Here is an 18,803-nt window from a genome sequence, read left to right on the forward strand (position 1 = left end):
CTTATGTTAGAGTAGAGGTTCTCAAACTTTTCTTATTGCATACCCCCTTCCAGATTTACCAGCTGCCCATGTACTCTTACCCTTCTCATCACTGATACTTTGTATGTTCTTCTTAATACTATCTGTCTTTAGCCATCTGTCCATATTTCACTGTTATGTACAGATATAGCTATATTGCAACATATACAATTATGGGAGAAAAAACCCTAAATTGTTCTTCAAGTGGTTGCTCATGTCCATTCCATATTAGGTGTGTGTGCTCGCTATATACACCGGTGCCGGAAGTTTTTCCTCAGCAGTATCCATAGGGGACCGGCTCTGGCACCCTCTGGAGTTATTAGTTCATCTCTGTAATTAATACTTTGCAGTTAAAGCACCTTCCCTTTGAGGATTTCCAAGTGCTTTCCCAAGGTGGATAGTATTACTCCTGTGATAAATGAAGGGGGGGGGGGGGGGCAGCTCCCTTTTATGGACAGCCAGCCAGCCAGTAGCTATAAAATCCCTCTTAGTAGCCGTTCTCTAATTGCTCTACCTGTAAAGGGTTAAAAAGTCTCACTGCTATGCATAGGTAAAAGGAAGTAAGTGGGCACCTGGTCAAAAGAGCCAATGGGAAGGCTAGAACTTTTTAATATTGAAACAAGACTCCCCTTTTGTCTGTCTGTCTGATTGTTCTCTTAGGAGCGGCAGATAGGGCTGCAACTATGCTGTAAGAAGCTTGGGGCCAGTTATGAAAAATCATTGGTATCGTACCTAGAAACTACTCATTTGAAACCCCAGATATGTAAGTAAATAGGAAATGTCTAGAAAGACGCAATTAGGTTTATCTCTTTATTTCTTTATGGCTTGTGGACTCCTCTGTGCAAACCCCAGGTGCTTTTGTTTTGCTTGTAACCTTTAAGCTGGACCTCAAAAAAGCTATTCTTGATGCTTAATCCTTGTAGGTTTTTTTAATCTAGCAAAAGCCTAAGTTCCCCAGATGTATTTTCTTCTTTTTTTAATTAATAAAATTTACCTTTTTTAAGAACAGAATTGGATTTTTGTGTCTTAAGAGGTTTGTGCACATGTTTAATTAGCTGGTGGCAACAGCTGGTTTCCTTTCTCCCCCCCCCCCCCCCAGCTCTTCCCCGCGGTGGGGGAGGGGAAGGCGGGGATGGTGAAAGGGTTTGAGGGTACCCCATGAGAAGGAATTCCCAAGTGCGCCTTCCTGGGTTCTCAAAGGCATTTTGCACTTGGGTGGTGGCAGCTGTAACCTTGGGAGTTTAATACAAGCCTGGAGTGGCCATATTAATTTTTAGAGCCCTTGCGGGCCCCCACCTTCTGCACTCGAAGTGCCAGAGTGGGGAATCAGCCTTGACAACTCCACTTGTAAAAAGGGTATCTGGTGTAGAGAGGCTGAAGCCTAAATTTTGAAAAATGTCCAATAATCCTGGGCCTGGTCTACACCTAAATTAAGCCAACCTAAGCCTAGACTAGACAGCGCTATGCTGACGGAAGAACTCCTCTGTCAACCTAGCTACTGCGACTCAGGTAGATTTACTACAGTGAAGAAGAACCCCTTTTGTCACTGTAGTGAGTGTCTACACTAGACCTATCCTCCTGTAACTCCATTTCTGACTGCCCAACCTGAGTGCTAAACAGCCACACCACCAGGGAAGGTGAAAGAAACAGGAACTGCAGGTGTGCAGTGTCTTTGTAAATCAGATGTTAGAGGTGTCAATTTGGGCACTCAAAGATTTAGACAGCCAAAATTAGTTGGTGTTTTTGAAAGCAAAACTTGGGTTCTGACTTGCCCAAGAGCAAGTAAGTAGCAAAGGAATAGCACCCAGGAGTCCCGAGTCCCTCTCAGCAAGCTTGTCTTTGTTCTAATTATAATAATAATTATGCATGTGTCCTTCCTCTTATGATTCAATGTAGTGGTTGAAATTACTTTTATAGTACAGTGGAGGGTTCCTTTAAGAACGGCTTAACCTAAGTAAGCAATACTTATGCACCAACTCATTACTGTACTTAATAATTTAGGTTTTAAAACGTTTTCCAGAAAAGTGTGCATATTTTTCATATCTAATATTTTTCATAGTTCTAGGAGAGAATAAAAGCTCATAATTTCTATTGTTAGATGTGGTATATAAATTCATAATCCTCATTTCATATTCTCCTTCTTCCACTGAACCACAAGCCCAGCTGATTTTCATAGTAATGAATGAACCAATTACGGTGTTTGCTGGTACCTGTTTGCACCCAGTGGTGGATCAACCAATTCCTTTTTCATTACATAGTATTCTCGATGTATATTTTTTTTCTTTTCTGTTTGTTTCTGCTTTTTAAAAAACAATAAAAACTCTTCTCCTTTTTGTTGATCAAGTGCCTAGCCCAATGGGGTCTGGGCCTTCAGGCACTATCGTGATAGAAATAATAGTTTTAATAGATGAGCAGAGGAAAACCTTTTGACCAGCAGAGGTCACTTTATACTGATCATAGGTCTGAATCTGACTGTAATATTCTGATGAATGAGTTTAGTTGGTATCCTGTGGTGTTCCTGTGTTACCGTATACTTCTGAGTCTGGCAGTGAACTGGTGGGGTGTCTGAATGTCTGCCTTGTAATACAGAACCTAGACAGAGCAGTTCGAAGAGCAGACTTCAGAAGAGGTTTGAGGTGGTAAAAAAAAAATCAAGAATTAAAACAGGTCCAGAACTTTGTGTAATCCAATATAATCCCTGGGTAGGTGGTTGGGGGCTCACAGGGCTCTACCAGTCTGATATAGTGCATTGATATAATTAAAGACAAGATCCCTTAAGAAATAAGCAGAATAAAAAAATAGGTCCCACTCCTGGGAAAACTGTGAATTTGCCTGAGACCATGGGATTGGGCCTGCAACAGTAAAAGAAACAATATAAAAGCACTGAAAGTGAGAAGGGCTATGGACAGCAAACCTCTGTCTATCTCCCATTGTTCTCAGTGAGGCTAAAGCCAAGCAGATTTTCATGGGTTTGGGAAGCCTTAGCGGCTGAATGGATTGAAGGTGCTTGTCCTGGGAGCTTGCCTTGTGTGAATAGCTCTTCTCTGGCCTCCTGGGTAAGTGGTTAGTGCTCTCATTCTCTCCTCTAACTTGAATGCTTCAGAGCACAAGTTCAGTTTCAACAGATTCCAAGAGGTCAGGGCTCTGCACACTGGATATATGCCTAGCTGTGGTCCTGGTTATAAAGGACTCTTTAACATCTCATTTGTCACTAGTGTTTAGTGTTACAAATAGAATACCAAGAATGTAACCCCCTCCCTAAAGAGTTAAGTTATATAAATCCAATTAAAGATATAAGTGTATGGGGAGCTCAGGAGCTTCATAGACTCATACATAGATTTTTAAGGCCGGAAGTGACCACTGTGATAATCTAATCTGACATTCTCTGTAATATAGGCCATAAAACTTCCCTGGATTAATTCAAATCCTATAGCTGTGGTTGAACTAGACCCTATCATTTAGGAAAAAAATCTAGTCTTGATTTACATTTCCCATGTTGGTGAATAATCCACCACAACCCATGGTAAATTGTTCCAATGGTTAATTACTATCACAGTTTAAAAAATTACTCTTCTTTTTTTTTCCAGTCTGAATTTGTCTAGCCTCAACTTCCAGCAACTGGATCTTTGTCTGCTAGAATGAAGAGCCCTCTATTATCAAATATCAACCTCATAAAAAAATATCCAGTTAGTTTGAAGCTCTATTTTCTATAAACCCATCTTGATGTACATTAATTAGATTATTAGCTTCTTTGAAGAGCTGAGCATCTTTCACTCTCACTGACTCCAGTCAGTGCTGAGCCACATTGGACCCTTGGTGAGGCAGATTCCAGGGAACTACAATACTTTACCCCTTTTGAAGGCAAATTAATTTTGCAGTGGCCCTTTACAGCTGGAAATGGATCTGAGACTCCATTTTCACCACTGCAGATAATTCTTAGAAGGTGTCAGGACCTCGTTAGCACAGAAGGAAAGAAAACGCTAGCAGGCTTTGGCTTAATCTTAGATGCTATAATAATTCAAAATCTATTTAGACTTTTTTTTTTTTTTTAAGACTGTAGCTTGCCCCCCAAACTTTTTCCAGGCAAACATACTCATGCTGATTCTGAGTTGGATATGGATTAGCAAAAATTGGGGTTAGTTAACAAGCAGAAAAAAAGGATGAAAGTAATTGCATCATTTATTGGCAATTAATATTTTGACCAGTTCTAATGAAAGGTTCGAAACTGCTGTTCTATGGACTCCATTGCTGAATGAGAAGTAAGTAAATGCTACTTGATTAGTGCCCCCAACTAATTGTCTTGTTTTGGAGAAAATGGAAACAGAATATTAATTGACTTTATGCTATGTTTAATATTTACAAATTACTTTTTATTAGCAATATACAGTGTGCTTTTGTCTTCATTTGAATTATAATGGTCACACTTAAAACTTAATTGCTTTGCTTTATGTAACTATATAACATAACCTCAGTATTGGCAGATTTCTAAGGAATTCCTATAGTAAATATAGGGAATACTGCAAGTACTGAGGTAATGCTATTGAATTTGCTACAGCAAACCTGGCAAGGTTTTAAAGAGTGACTGCTTTAAGGAGTTGTTCTCCTGTTCCGGGGTTGCTAAGCAGTCCAGAGATTGGTGAATGGTCTAAAAACTTAATCAAATCTCAGCTGGATTGCCTTGCATCTAATATCATGTGACTGTTGAGAGACTTCAAAAAATAAACTAATATTTGTGTTGGACTGGGAAGCCAGTTCTTGGAGGTAAGTCCCAGTGAGTACATCCATATTTTTTCACCAAACTATACAAATGATATAATTTCAGAGGTTTCAGTGGTTTGTCTCTTATTTTCTTTTGGTTTCCTGTGTCTGATACACACATTCTGCCAATTGCAGGGTCCTTCCAGCATGAAAAAGATACTATTCATAATTTACCAATGGTAGACTTGTGCTTACTGTGAGCTGAATTCTGCTTTGTTACCCCCCTATAACCACACTGAGTGCAGAGAGTTTGCCTGGATGTAAATGACAGCAGAATTTGGCTCCTATGTGATAATTGCCACTTCAGGTTAATATAGATAGAAACCAGAATTGAAATTCTGCACTGCAATTTGAATTCCAATATCTCTCTTTCAAAAATGTAAGAGTTGGTCAGGTACAATTTGTGATCTAAGTGAATTTTCTTGGGTTCATGGATTTATGGCTCTTGGCTTGCAGTTAAGAACATTTATATCCGGTTTATATAAATATGAAGCATGTTTAGAGTAAGGGTTGGTGTTTTCTACGTCTGACCATCATAAGGAGCTAGTGGGACTGCAATCTGCTTTGTTGAGATGGAAAGCATGATTGGATTTTTTATTTGGCACAGACCACTGCAATACCCAGGTTCTAGGCAAAGAATGTGCCTTTTAAAAATGCACATTGTGCTTTAAAGTCTCAGTGGAAGAATAAGATGGTGGAGATCAGTTTGAACTTCCTGTTAATGTTGACTGTTGTCTTCAAACTTTCTACTCCAGCTACTTATCCCGTCACTCCTCTCCTACTTCCAGTGACTCATTAGACATTTTTTTTTTCCAGATGGAATTTTTTATTTTTAAGACGTTCTACAATGCCAAGAAACAAGGAGAAAGAGCAGGTAGGAACAAGGAATCGCTGCCCTGGCTTAAAGGACACTTTCTTCAAGGCTGCCTGACCAAATTACAACTACCACAGCCCAGTTAAAGATTTACCCCTTTCTGGGAAAGATGGTGTGGTATTTGTACAGGTGCCAGGGGAGAGTCAATGGCAGCACCCCCTCGAAGGAAGCTATTCTGCAACGGGGGAAGAAGGGATTTTTCCAGGGGTCTGACTACAGCTTTTTCATGGGAATCCATGCGATCCACATTGTTTGGAGGCCATGCCTCCTTTCTTCTCCAAGGCTATCCCAATCCTCTACCCTGAGGAGAGCATTCCAAGAAAATGCTGTGATCAGACTATTTCAGATGGTAGCCCATGACTATCTTGATGGTTTTTTTTCTTTTTTCTTTTCTTTTTGTTTTTTAAACTCCATTACTTCATCTTTCAGATTTCTGCAATCACAGCCATGGAGAACATCCTAGCTGGATCTCTCTAATTTCTGGATGATGGCAGAATATGTAATCTAATGATCAGATCCCACCTTAGATTCATGTATGAATTGCTATTGTCATCTCTGGGAGTTCTGAATACTGATCAAGCACAACATGTGGCTCTATCTGTCAGCTCCTCAAATGACTAACTCCTGTCCCACATTTCACAGATGGGCAGCAGGACTCTATGGGCAGAACTGGGTTCCAGAGGTTTCATTTGGAATAGTCTAAAACTCAGATACTTCCCTCTTCTGTTGTGCTGCTGTGTGTTAGTATTTTCCATGAAAAACAAAAGCTAAATTATACAAATCCTGAGATAGAAAAAATATATTTCACTTTTCTTGTGAGCATTTCCTGTGGACTTTCTGACATTAGTTCAAAGCAGCTTCGGATTCTAGATGCAATGGTTATATCTGTCTAAGTGAATTGTTTCTCATCCAGAAGGTGTTGTGTTGAAATTCCAGAGGCTGCTAATTGGTAAAAACAACTTCTCATGGCAGAACAATGTATTTTTTATTTTGTATATTATGGGGCACCTTAGCCCTGAGTATGTGTCTTCTTCTATGGTGCAAAGTTTAGTGTAGCGCCCCAGATGATGTAAACCAAAGTGGGGGAAGGGCTGTGATAGAAGGGTTGAACCTGCAACCTTCTTTCCACTGGGGAGAGCAAGTGGGAAGGAGATCGACTTACTGAGCACATTCCCTAGGAAGCCTAGTGATGATTAAAGCTGCCTTCCTCAGCTGAAGGCCGGGGATGGGCAAGTGGCACTACATTAATAGATTTTAAGGCTAGAAGGGATCATAATGACCATCTAGTCTGACCTGCATAACACAGGCCATGGAATTGCACCAAGTGATTCCTGCCTCAAACCCATATCATCTGGCCAGGTTGGAGCTCGTCTTCTAGAAAGGTATCTGATTTTGATGTAGAGACTTCAGGTTATGGAGAATCCACCACATCCCTAGGTCAGTTCTTCCAATGGTGAACTACCCTCTCTGTTAAAAATTTGTGCCCTAGCTGCAGTAAGCTAGGCTGGCTCGGGGCAATGCAAACTGCATCTCCATGCAACAGGAAGGGGGCATTTGGCCTTATGACTGCAGAATATTTTTAATGTACGCATTTAATATTTGAATTTGCTGATGTGTTATGTGTACAATGAATTATTCACTAGTGTCAATTAAGAGCATTAAATGATACTGTAATAAGGAAGAACTTACACTTAAATGGAAAAGCTTATTTAAAAAGGACATCAATCCAAATTAAGGCCCGGATCTTGCTAATGGAGTTGTAGGAGCAAACCCTTGCTTCACTGGGGCTCTAAAACGGGCATTAGCTTTGGAGGACTGGGCCTACTGCCCGGATCCTTTGAAGTCTTACTCATGTGAGTAGTCACACTGAATTTAATGGGACTATTTGCATGAGTAACATTACTCAAGTGTGTGGGTCTTTGGAGGATTGGGGCCTGTGGTTGCTCATTTCAAAGTGAAACAAATCAGACAACTGAAAAGTTAAGGTTTTCACAGCTGTGTTAACTGTCCCACTACTGAAGTATTATGCTGGCCATGTGTAATGTAGGCTAGCTACAATTGCTGTTATTCTTCTTGTTGGGATAGCATTGGAATGCCACAGCGCAATGGACACTGTACAACCGTATAACAGAAACACAGTTCCGGCATCTTTAAGTGAATACTTAACTTTAAGGACCTGAATAGTCCCATTCAAGTCAATTGCAAGAGACTTGCTCCTGCTCAAGTTCTCTCAGACTCTGTGTGTCTGTTGCAGGTCTGTGGTTAAGACTGTGACTGAAGGGCTAATTCTGTTCTCCGTTCTAGCAATATAACGCTGGATTAAGTCTGTTGACTCCAGTGGAATTACTTCAGATTTACACAAGCATAACTAACAGCTGAATTTGTCCACAATTTTAAAGGAAATGATGAATGAATGAAAACAGGAGTTCTAATAAAAGCTGAGCTGCAACATAATGTTCGCTTCCATGAAAGTAAGTGAAGGAAGCCAATGGAGTTGCTTCACATTTTAAACTGTGTAACTGACATCAGAATTTAGCCCTTGGAAATTACACCAGTCTTCAATAATCCATTTCACAGATGTACTGAATAATCATTCATTTGACATTGGAGTTGCTCTTACAGTTTACCATTACTTTTTCAAAAGAATGTGTAAAACTCTTTCAATCCACCTGTCACTGTTGGCTTACAATGCAGACATGAACCAAAGGAAGTTTTATTGTTTTACCATATTTTAAAAAAATGAAGAAAAAAACTGTAGCTGCTCTCAAAGCTACCCCATCAAAGGAAATAGCAGATTGGCTGCCATTTCATAAAATACTGCATCTGTGCATGTTTTAAAACTTTGGCAGCCACCAATAACTTATGATCCCGCCTTTAAATTTTTTAATGTATTTTAAACAACTGCTTTGCTTCTGCTTTCAAAAAGGTAAATATGCATGTGAGTGTCCAAGATTTGTGCCTATGCCCCTGACTTGGAAATACACCCACTCCGCCCCCCCCTCCCCCCAATGTTCTCGCTTGTGAGTGACTCAGGCCTTGTGCATGCACAAAAGTTCCATAGGTTTAAATAAATCTTTTTTTAAATTGATTTAGCTAAAGTCCCTAATGTGGACACTCTTAAATCAACTTCCACCAGGTTAATTAAACTGATTTTTAAACTGGTTTAGTTAAAGTTGTGCAACTTTTATGTGCAGAGAAGGCCTCAGAGTATTGGAAGTTGAAAGTGCCATATATGGTAGTAGCTGGTACAAAGGCAATGTTTAACACTCCTGTTTGATGAGAGAGTCGCCAATAAGGCATTAGTTTCTTTACTCAGATATTTTTCAAGAGAGTTGTCTGACTGTAAAGCTAAAATAGTGGCTCACATTCAGGGGTGAAAGTAGGCCAGTATGTGCCGGTACAGCATCCCGGTAAGAAGCCGGTACCCGCCTGTACGCAGCCAATGTTAAAGCGCTGCCAAGCACTTTAAGGAGGGTCCTTAAAGAGCTGCCACGGCAAAGGACCCTCCTTAAAGCACTGCCGAGGCAGCACTTTAAAGTCGCTGCCCCTTTTGCCCCCCATTGGCCGCCCTGCCACCAACGGTGGGCAGAGGGGCAAAAGGGGCAGCTGCCCCGGGGCCCGCGATTTAAAAGGGCATGGGGCTCCTGGCCGCTGTCGCTGCTACCAGCAGTGGCCGCAGCCCCGGGCCCTTTTAAATCGCCACCGGAGCCCAGGGTGGTGCGGGCCAGGCTGGCTGGGGGAGACTGACCCCCAGCCCACCCCTTCCGCCCGACGCCCTGCCCATTCCAGGGGCCGGGAGCCAGTCCCCGTACCAGTAAGAGATTAATATTATTTTCACGTTTTTTAAAAATGTCTTTGTGAAATAATATTTACGCAAAGTTTTATTCCAGCTTTACACTGCTAGAACATTGAAAATCTACAGTACTCTACATAAATGGGCCCAAACATAATATGGGCCACGTTGTCTAGTAACTAGAACGTGGACTGGGGATCATAAGACAAAGATTTTACTCTGTTTTATTCAGGTTTTCATACCACCCCCATCACCATGGTATCTGAACACTTTCCAGTACTGCATTAAGTAGCATGAGTCATGTCTATTATGAATTATTCTTCTTTCTTTTGCTCTTCCTTTTTGGTCTGTGTTTTAATATGAGCTTTGGGTGATATATCCATGTCCGTGGAAAACAGTTTTATTTCATAGAGAGAACCAAGATGCATGTTTATTCTGTAGAGTGATAAATTAATGGACGACACCCAAGAATGCATCAATCCAATGAATTATTTGTCTAAGTGTACGCTATCTGGAGCATAACTAACTAAACTGCTTCTGGACTTGAGGAACGTACCTAAGGATGTCCTAATATGGATATTGTTTAAGTGGTTTGAACATTCTTTAGTTGTGGATGTAGCAGAATGAGCACAAAAAAAGGTCAGTTGTCTAAATTTGAATTTATGTTGTGAAATGTTGGAGCAGCTAGAAATCAGAGTTAACTTCTCTCTTTACAAAATGCCAGTATGCAAAATCTGTAGCTGTTCAGGCCTCGCCCATAGCTGATAGTTTAGAAATAGAGTAGAAATGTGTGGGTTTTTAAAAATATCCTGCAGATGTCCTGCTAAATAAATAAGAACATAAGAACGGCCAATCTGGGTCAGACCAATGGTCCATCTAGACCAGTATCCTGTCTTCTGACAGTGGCCAGTGCCAGGTGCTTCAAAATGAATGAACAGAACAGGACAATTTTTGAATGATCCATCCCTTGTCTTCCAGGCCCAGCTTCTAACAGTCAGAGGTTTAGGGACACCCAGAGCCTGGGTTTTGTCCCTGACCATCTTGGCTAATAGCCATTGATAGAACTATCCACCATGAACTTATCTAATTCTTTTTTTAACCCAGTTATACTTTTGGCCTTCACAACATCGCCTGGCAGTGAATTCCAGAGTTGACTGTGCACTGTGTGAAGAAGTACTTCCTTATGTTTGTTTTAAACCTGCTGCCTTTTAATTTCCTCAGGTGACCCCTGGTTCTTGTGTTATGTGAAGGGGTAAATAACACTTTCCTATTCACTCTCTTCACATCATTCATGATTTTATAGACCTCTATCATATCCACCCTTAGTTGTCTCTTTTTTAGATGAACAGTCACAATCTTCTTCATCTTTCCCCAGATGGAAGATGTTCCATACCCCTAATAATTTTTGTTGCCCTTTGCTGTACTTTTTCCAATTCTAATATATCTTTTTTGAGATGGGATGATCAGAACAGCATGCAGTATTCAAGGTGTGGGCGTACAATGGATTTATATAGTGGCACTATATTTTCTGTCTTATCTAGCCCTTTCCTAATGGTTCCTAACATTCTGTTCGCTTTTTTGACTGCTGTTGCACACTGAGCAGATGTTTTCAGAGAACTAGCCACGATGACTCCAACATCTTTTTCTTGAGTGGTAACAGCTAAAATAGACCCCATCATTTTGTATGTATAGTTGGGATTATGTTTTCCAACATGCGTTACTTTGCATTTATCAACATTGAATTTCATCTGACATTTTGTTTCCCAATCACCCAATTTTGTGAGATCCCTTTGTAACTCTTCGCAGTCAGCATAAGACTTAACTATCTTGAGTAATTTTGTATCATTTGCAAACTTTGCCACCCCACTACCCCTTTTTCCAGATCATTTATGAATATGTTGAACAGCACTGGTCTCAATACAGATCCTTCAGGAACCCCACTATTTACCTATCTCCATTGTGAAAACAGACCATTTATTCCTACTCTGTTTCCTGTCTTTTAACCAGCTACTGACCTTCCTTCTTATCCCATGACTGCTTACTTTGCTTAAGAGCCTTTGGTGAGGGACCTTGTCAAAAGCTTTCTTAAAGTCCAAGTACACTATATCCACTGGATCACCCTAGTCCACGTGTTTGTTGATTCTCTCAAAGAATTCTAATAGATTTGTGAGGCATGATTTCCCTTTACAAAAGTTGTGTTGACTTTTCCCCAACCTACAGTGTTCATCTATATGTTTGATAATTCTGTTCTTTACTATAGTTTCAACCAATTTGCCTGGTATTGAAGTTAGGCTTACAGGTCTGTAATTGCCAGGATTGCCTCTGGAGTCTTTTTTAAAATTGGCACTACATTAGCTATTCTCCAGTCGTCTGGTACAGAAGCTGATTTAAGCAATAGGTTACAAACCACATTTAGTAGTTCTGCAGTTTTATATCTGAGTTCCTTCTGAACTCTTGGGTGAATGCCATCTGGTCCTGGGTGACATATCACTGTTTAATTTATCAATTTGTTCCCAAACCTCCTCTAATGACATCTGAGTCTGGGACAGTTCCTCAGACTTGTCACCTAAAAATAATGTCTCAAGTGTGGGAATCTTCCTCATATCCAGTGCAGTGAAGACTCAAGCAAAGAATTCACTTAGCTTCTCTGCAATGGCCCTGTCTTCCTTGAGTGTTCCTTTTAATATCCATTTAACTAGCTTTCTCATTTTTGTGTAGTTGCACTTTTTGAGGTTAAATGCTACTGTGGTGGGTTTCCTTGGTATTTTCCCCCCCCTATAAGGATGTTAAATTTAATTACATGATGGTCGCTATTACCTAGCAGTTCAGCTATATTCACCTCTTGGACCAGATATTGTGCTCCATTTAGGACTAAATATTTATAGTAAATTATGACTCAGGTGCTAAATGTGTACCTTTCTAATTACCTCTTCCAGTGACACACCTCTTTGGTGTACCCAGGCCACATATACTGAGGCAGTTTCCATTGATTCCCGTATTGCCACTGAACTCCCACCACACAGTACAACTTTCTGTAAGCATGTAAAGTACTATCCTGAAGTCCAGGCAAGGACAATAACTCCAACTCATTTATAAATAAAATAAAGATTTTTTCTGAAGGGATGGTAAAGGAGCAAATTTTGATGTATATGATAAATTATAAAAATGGCTAGATGGCTCTATTATGCTGCTTTTCCAAAAAGTGATGCAGCTTTGGGCAAACAGGTGGTCTTCTAAGAAAGACACTTCTGTTTTTCAAGATAAGTAAAATTTTAAGGCTCCAGATCTATGGGCAGCTAGGAAAAATTTAGATCAACCTTTGGCTGCTCTGCTTTACTCCAGGGACTGGACTGGACCCTGAGCAGCTGCCCTATCTGGGGACTGCACAGGTGATGTGAAGCTATCCTCCAGACAGTGTACACTTAGGCAATCTATAGTGTGTAAGCCGTTACATTTTAAAAGCACTATATCTAGCTATCATTTACATCAGGGGTGAGCAAACTTTTTGATCCGAGGGCCACATCTGAGTGGGGAAATTGCATGCAGGGCCATGAATGTAGGGCTGGGGCAGGGGATTGGGGTGCGGGAGGGAGTGTGGGGTGTGTGTGGGGGTGCAGTGTGCAGGAAGGGGCTCAGGGCAACGGGTTGGGGTGTAGGAGGGGTCCAGGGTGTACGAGGGGGCTCAGGGCAGGGGGTTGAGGTGCAGGAGGGGTGCAGCAGGGGCTCAGGGCAGGGAGTTGGGGTGCGGCAGGGGGATCAGGTCAGGGGGTTGGGATGCAGGGTCCAGGAGGGGTGCAGCAGGGGGCTCAGGGCAGGGGGTTGGGGAGTGGGGTGTAGGAGGGGCACGGCGCCACTTACCTTCAGTGGCTCCGGGGTGGCAGCGGCATGCAGTGGGGCTAAGGCAGGCTCCCTGGCCCCGCACCACTCCCAGAAGCGGATGGCACCACGTCCCTGCGGCCCCTGGGGGAGGGGGGAGGCAGAGGGCTCCGCGCGCTGCCCTCGCCTGTGGGTACCTCCCCCAAAGCTCCCATTGGCCGCAGTTCCCCATTCCTGGCCAGTGGGAGCTGTGGGGGGGCAGTGTCTGCAGGTGAAGGCAGTGCGCGGAGCCCTCTGCCCTCCCCCTCCGCCCCCCTGGGGTCGCAGGGATGTGGTGCCGGCCACTTCCGGGAGCGGCGTGGGGCCAGGGTAGGCAGGGAGCCTGCCTTAGCCCTTCTGTGCCACAGGGATGGCAATCCCGTGGGCTGGATCCAAAGCCCTTACAGGCAGGATCTGGCCCACGGGCCGTAGTTTGCCCACCCCTGATCTACATGTATATATCTACTTATTATCTCAAAGGGGATGCATACGACAATTAGTGAAAAATAAATACATATATATTGGTTGTCAAATGCATACAATCCCCTTTCAGATACCAAGTAGATATATACATGTCATCCTTCAGGTCCCATCAGATGACTTAGAGTGAGATAACTATTCATCTTCACTTGGGAAACAAGTTAGGGTTTTAATCATTTTTCTCCAAAATACCCCTGTAACAATGGCGCTGTAGTAATGAATGAGATGCCACTAGGTTAAACTATTATTGAAACCTGTAAATAGCAACACAGGTGTGCACAGCACTTGCTCTTCTAATAGATACACACAAAATCAGTCTACTATTCAATATAATATTTAAAGACATTTGTTTCCAATTGCTCGAGCTGGGCTGTGAATGCTCATTCCAAATCATTTAGCAATTGTTTTTAGGTGAGGCGCTTTTTCTATCACACTCAACATACTACTAGCATATTTGATTTTATTTATGCTATGTAACTAAGTTGATACTCTTACTACCCTATTGTATATCCCCCCCCCCATGGCACCTTTACAGAAGAGATGACTCGGCTCAACAGGTTTGCCTACTGAAACATTTTAAATAACTAAATATGAAACATATGGTTCCAAGATAGGAGACATCATTAGAGTGGACTAAAGCCAGGAATAGCAGCTGTCACTAATACAGTACAATGAGATATGATGTCCCCAAAAAGGCAGAACAAAAATATACTGTAATCTCCAAGAATCTTTGGAACTATGGAATATAATTTGAAAATAGAGCCACACTGAGCATTTAATTACTTATAGGTTAAACTAAATTGCCCTTTCTGCCATGGTGCCCAGAAAACGTGGAAACTTTTCAATAACATTCATTAAGTAGCACAAGGTTTCACTCTATGGGCTGTCAAAGACATCCTGAAGTTATCTGGAGGTTTCAGCAGGGAGGAAAGTTGGCTGTAGGGAGTAGGAAGGTGTGACAGTGTATCAGATTTTAGTACTGTGGAGGGAAGGGTGGAGCTATGCTGATGATTTGTCGCTGGTTTATGCTGGAATCCAGACCAGGTGAGACTCATTAGCTCCACTCAGTGGACCAAAAGGATTTGTGCCCCTTACTCAGTTTCTGGGAGTAGGGAGGATGTGCATCTGCAAGCAGAAAGGCTGGGAGCTTTTCAGAGAGGGAAGTATGTAGGGGGCAACAAGAAGGATGTTTAGGTGGGAAACCTAGAGGAGGAAATGGGGAGGTGGTGGGGCTGTCAGGGAAGGGTGCCTTACAGTTGAGGAGGGAAGGTTATAGCTGAGAGGGGAGGGAGTGCAGAGCTTCTTGGGAGGAGTTGTTGGGGATGGGAAAGATTTTTCTTGATTGTCTTGTTTAAGTTGAACAAAATTCTGTGCTGATTCTCCCTAGGCAATGCTTAGTGTGATTGCACCTATGATCTAGCCACTTAGAGTTAGCACATTAGCTGAATGGTCATGTGGTTAAGGTACTGTATGGGGACTTGGGAGAACTGGGTTTCCTTCACAGGCTTCCTGTGTGACCTTGTCCAAGTCCCAGAACCTCTGTCTTCCTTAGCTTCCCTTCTGTAACATGATGGGTCTAATGCCTCCCAAACTCACAGGGTGGTTGTGAGGCTAAATTCATTACTGTTCATGAAATGCTCTGATACTGTGCTAATAAGACCCAAATAAGTACCTAAGCTGATCTGGTGTGGAGTGGTAACACAATGGTCAGTCTAGTGTATGTAGCCATGGTTCTGAGTGGGTTTGTACATGTAAAAGATGGAGAAGCCCACCTGCTTTTCAGCTAGGGAACAGCACTGTGATAAGACTTAAGAGTCAGGATCCTCACAAGGGAAAGAGAGAGCCTGTGTTTTCTCTCTGTCTCTCTCTCCTTGAGACTATAGGCGTTTGTTCTTTGTTGTTCTCAGTCTAAAGGAGAAGTCACTTCACACTGAAAGTGCATGTTTTGCTTTTTGTGCCAGGAAATCCTTAGTTAACAATTTTGACATTTGCCTGGCCATAATTAGCCAGCATTGTTAACAGTCCATCTCCTCTGTCTCTCTGATTCCAGCCTGCTTATCTTTTCAAACAGGAGGCATAGAAAGATTTGTAGAGGAACACAACAGGGAGAACTTACTAGCTTAGAATTCATAGCTGTTTCATGCTCGTGGATTCTCTTGTCCCAGGCGCAGGGCTGGTCTAGATCAGTGGTTCACAAACTGCAGGTCGTTTGCAGCCCAATCAGCACACAGCTGTGGCCCATGTGACATCCTCAGGGCCATACAGGTAGTATATATATTGTGTGGATGCGGCCCACATAACACATAGAGAGATGCCTATGTGACCCACAATGGTAAATAGGTTGAGAACCACAAGACTAGATAATACTTAGTCCTGCCTTGAGTGCAGGGCACTGGACTAGAAGACCTCTTGGGGTCCCTTCCAGTCCTATGATTCTATGAGTCAGCAATGTGATGCTGTTGCAAAAAAAGCAAATGCAAATTAAAGATGCATTAAAAGAGGCATAGAATGCAAATCACAGGCGGTGATAGTACCACTCTACTCGGGGCTGGTTAGGCCTCAGCTGGAGTACTGTGTCCAATTATGGTCACCAACATATAGAAAGGATGTAGAGAAACTGGAAAGGATCCAGAGGTGAATGACAAAGATGATCAAAGGGATGGAATGCGAGACATATGAGCAAAGGCTGAAGGAACTGGGTATGTTTAGTTTGGAAAAGAGGAGCTTAAGGGGGGGATGATATGGTCTTCAGATACTTAAAAGGCTGCCATAAAAAAAGATGGAGAAAAGTTGTTCTCTCCTGCCACAGAGGAAAGGACAAGAGGCAATGGGTTCAAACTACAGCATAGCAGATTTAGATTAAATCTCAGGAAAAACTTCCTAAGTGTCAGAACAGTAGGATAGTGGAACAGACTGCCAAGGGAGATTGTGGAAGCTCCTTCATTGGAGGTTTTCAAAAGGAGGCTGGATAGGTTAGCCACAACAAATCCTGCATCTTGGCACGGGGTTAGACTAGACGACCCTTGTAGTCCCTTCTAACCCTATGATTCTAATACTATATCTTAGGGGTCGGCAACCTTTCTGAAGTGGTGTGCCGAGTCTTCATTTATTCACTCTGATTTAAGGTTTCACGTGCCAGTAATACATTTTAACGTTTTTAGAAGGTCTCTTTCTATAAGTCTATAATATATAACTAAACTATTGTTGTATGTAAAGTAAATAAGGTTTTTAAAATGTTTAAGAAGCTTCATTTAAAATTAAATTAAAATGCAGAGCCCCCCGGACCTGTGGCCAGGACCCGGGCAGTGTGAGTGCCACTGAAAATCAGCTCGCGTGCCACCTTCGACACATGTGCCATAGGTTGCCTACCCCTGCTATATCTCATTGAAACTACAGGGGGTAAAGTGAGTGAGTATCTTGTCAGCATGTGCAAATCAGGACTATGGATAAGTACAATAGAATTGTGTGCTCATTTTCTTGGTTTTCCCCCGTTATATTTCTTTCCCTCTCACTTTTCCCCACTCCACCTCCCATTCTCTTCTTTCTGTCTCCATGCCATTTGCTGTACAGGCGCTGTGGCCTAGTGGAGTAAACACAGCCCTAGGAGCCAGGAATTCCGGAATTGTAAGCATAGCTCTGCCACTGACTCACCATGTGACCTTGGGCAAGTTGTGTCAAAACTGTGTCCCAAAGCCTATGATGACTAACGGCTTAATCTTGATATAGCATCTGAAGAGCCAAAGCTTTATAAAACAGCCAAGTGGCCCCTCTTTCTTTTGCATGTGGCAAATCTTTGATGTTGTTTGGGAAATGCTGGCATTTTTATGGCAACCACCACTCTTGCTTACTACACAGGAGTGTTGAGACTTAATTAGCCAGTGATTATAAAGAGCTTTTGGCATCATAGAAGTGCAAAGTATTATATGCCCTATATTATAATGCTCTAATGCTGCAGTGTCAGCAGAGAGGGAAGGGGAAAACTAAAAATACCCCTTCTAGATCTGTGCTACTGCTGTTGGTCTTGAGGATTAGCCTTTTCTCTTGACTCAGGATGAGACTAAAAGCATTGCCAGGGCTACCTAAGAGCAGGAAGTAATGAATTGCCCCCATCATCCTCTGTAGGCCACCTACTGCACTGAATTCAGTAAATAGTTAACATCAGGTACACTTAAGCAATGCATTAGAGAATGGCCAGCTGATCATAGAGCAATCCAGTAGGCCATAACAGAACCAATATTGGTAACCCGAAGCATTCAGAAATCACAAGATTTGCTTAGCAAACATGGGGCTATAAACAATGTCGACTCTCATGTAATCACTTGGTTCCAGGAGCTAGGGCTTTAAGAAAAATACTAACTATTGTGATGCCCACAATAAAATCATGAGAGTTGGCAGCACTGCAAAACACACCACCAAGGTAAATCATAACAAAAATGGAAACATTTAATGAATAATCATGCGTGTTCCCTTTGTGGTCTCTCTGCCTCTGAGTCGCTGGATGTTGCCACTGGCCCTTCCAGCCTATTCTAGCTACTGGCCTGTTCAGTTGATGGAGATGCACGAATGCAAGGAAATAAACTAAACCGATTTGTGGTGGCTCTGTTCCATAATCAGTAATATAAGAGGGAAAATTATTGCTTTGAGGAGAAATGGAAAAGAGAAAAAATAATAGAAAAGTAGGTGTTTTTCTCAAGCTACTTATAGGCCGTTACAAACAACAGAATATTATTAGTCAATTGAAAATGATGGAATAGTACTAGACAGGCTTTTTTTTTTTTTAACAGAAGTGGCTGAAAACAGATTAGATATCTGTGTTACTCGTGAACCTGTTACCCTTGTCTGTTGTCACGTAGAATATTAACAGCTTGGTGCATCTCAGCAGAAGTTATTTTGCTCATTGTTTTTGTTTCTTTTAAACTCTTTAAGAATCCAGATAACTGGGTTCTAGGACACCAAATGGTTCACGCTGTGGGAAAAATGAGTAGTAAGCCTCAGGTTCAATAAGTGTGAACTCTTAGCTATTTT

Source organism: Emys orbicularis, chromosome 3 (genome assembly GCF_028017835.1).
Source record: "Emys orbicularis isolate rEmyOrb1 chromosome 3, rEmyOrb1.hap1, whole genome shotgun sequence".
Taxonomy (NCBI): Eukaryota; Metazoa; Chordata; order Testudines; family Emydidae; genus Emys; species Emys orbicularis.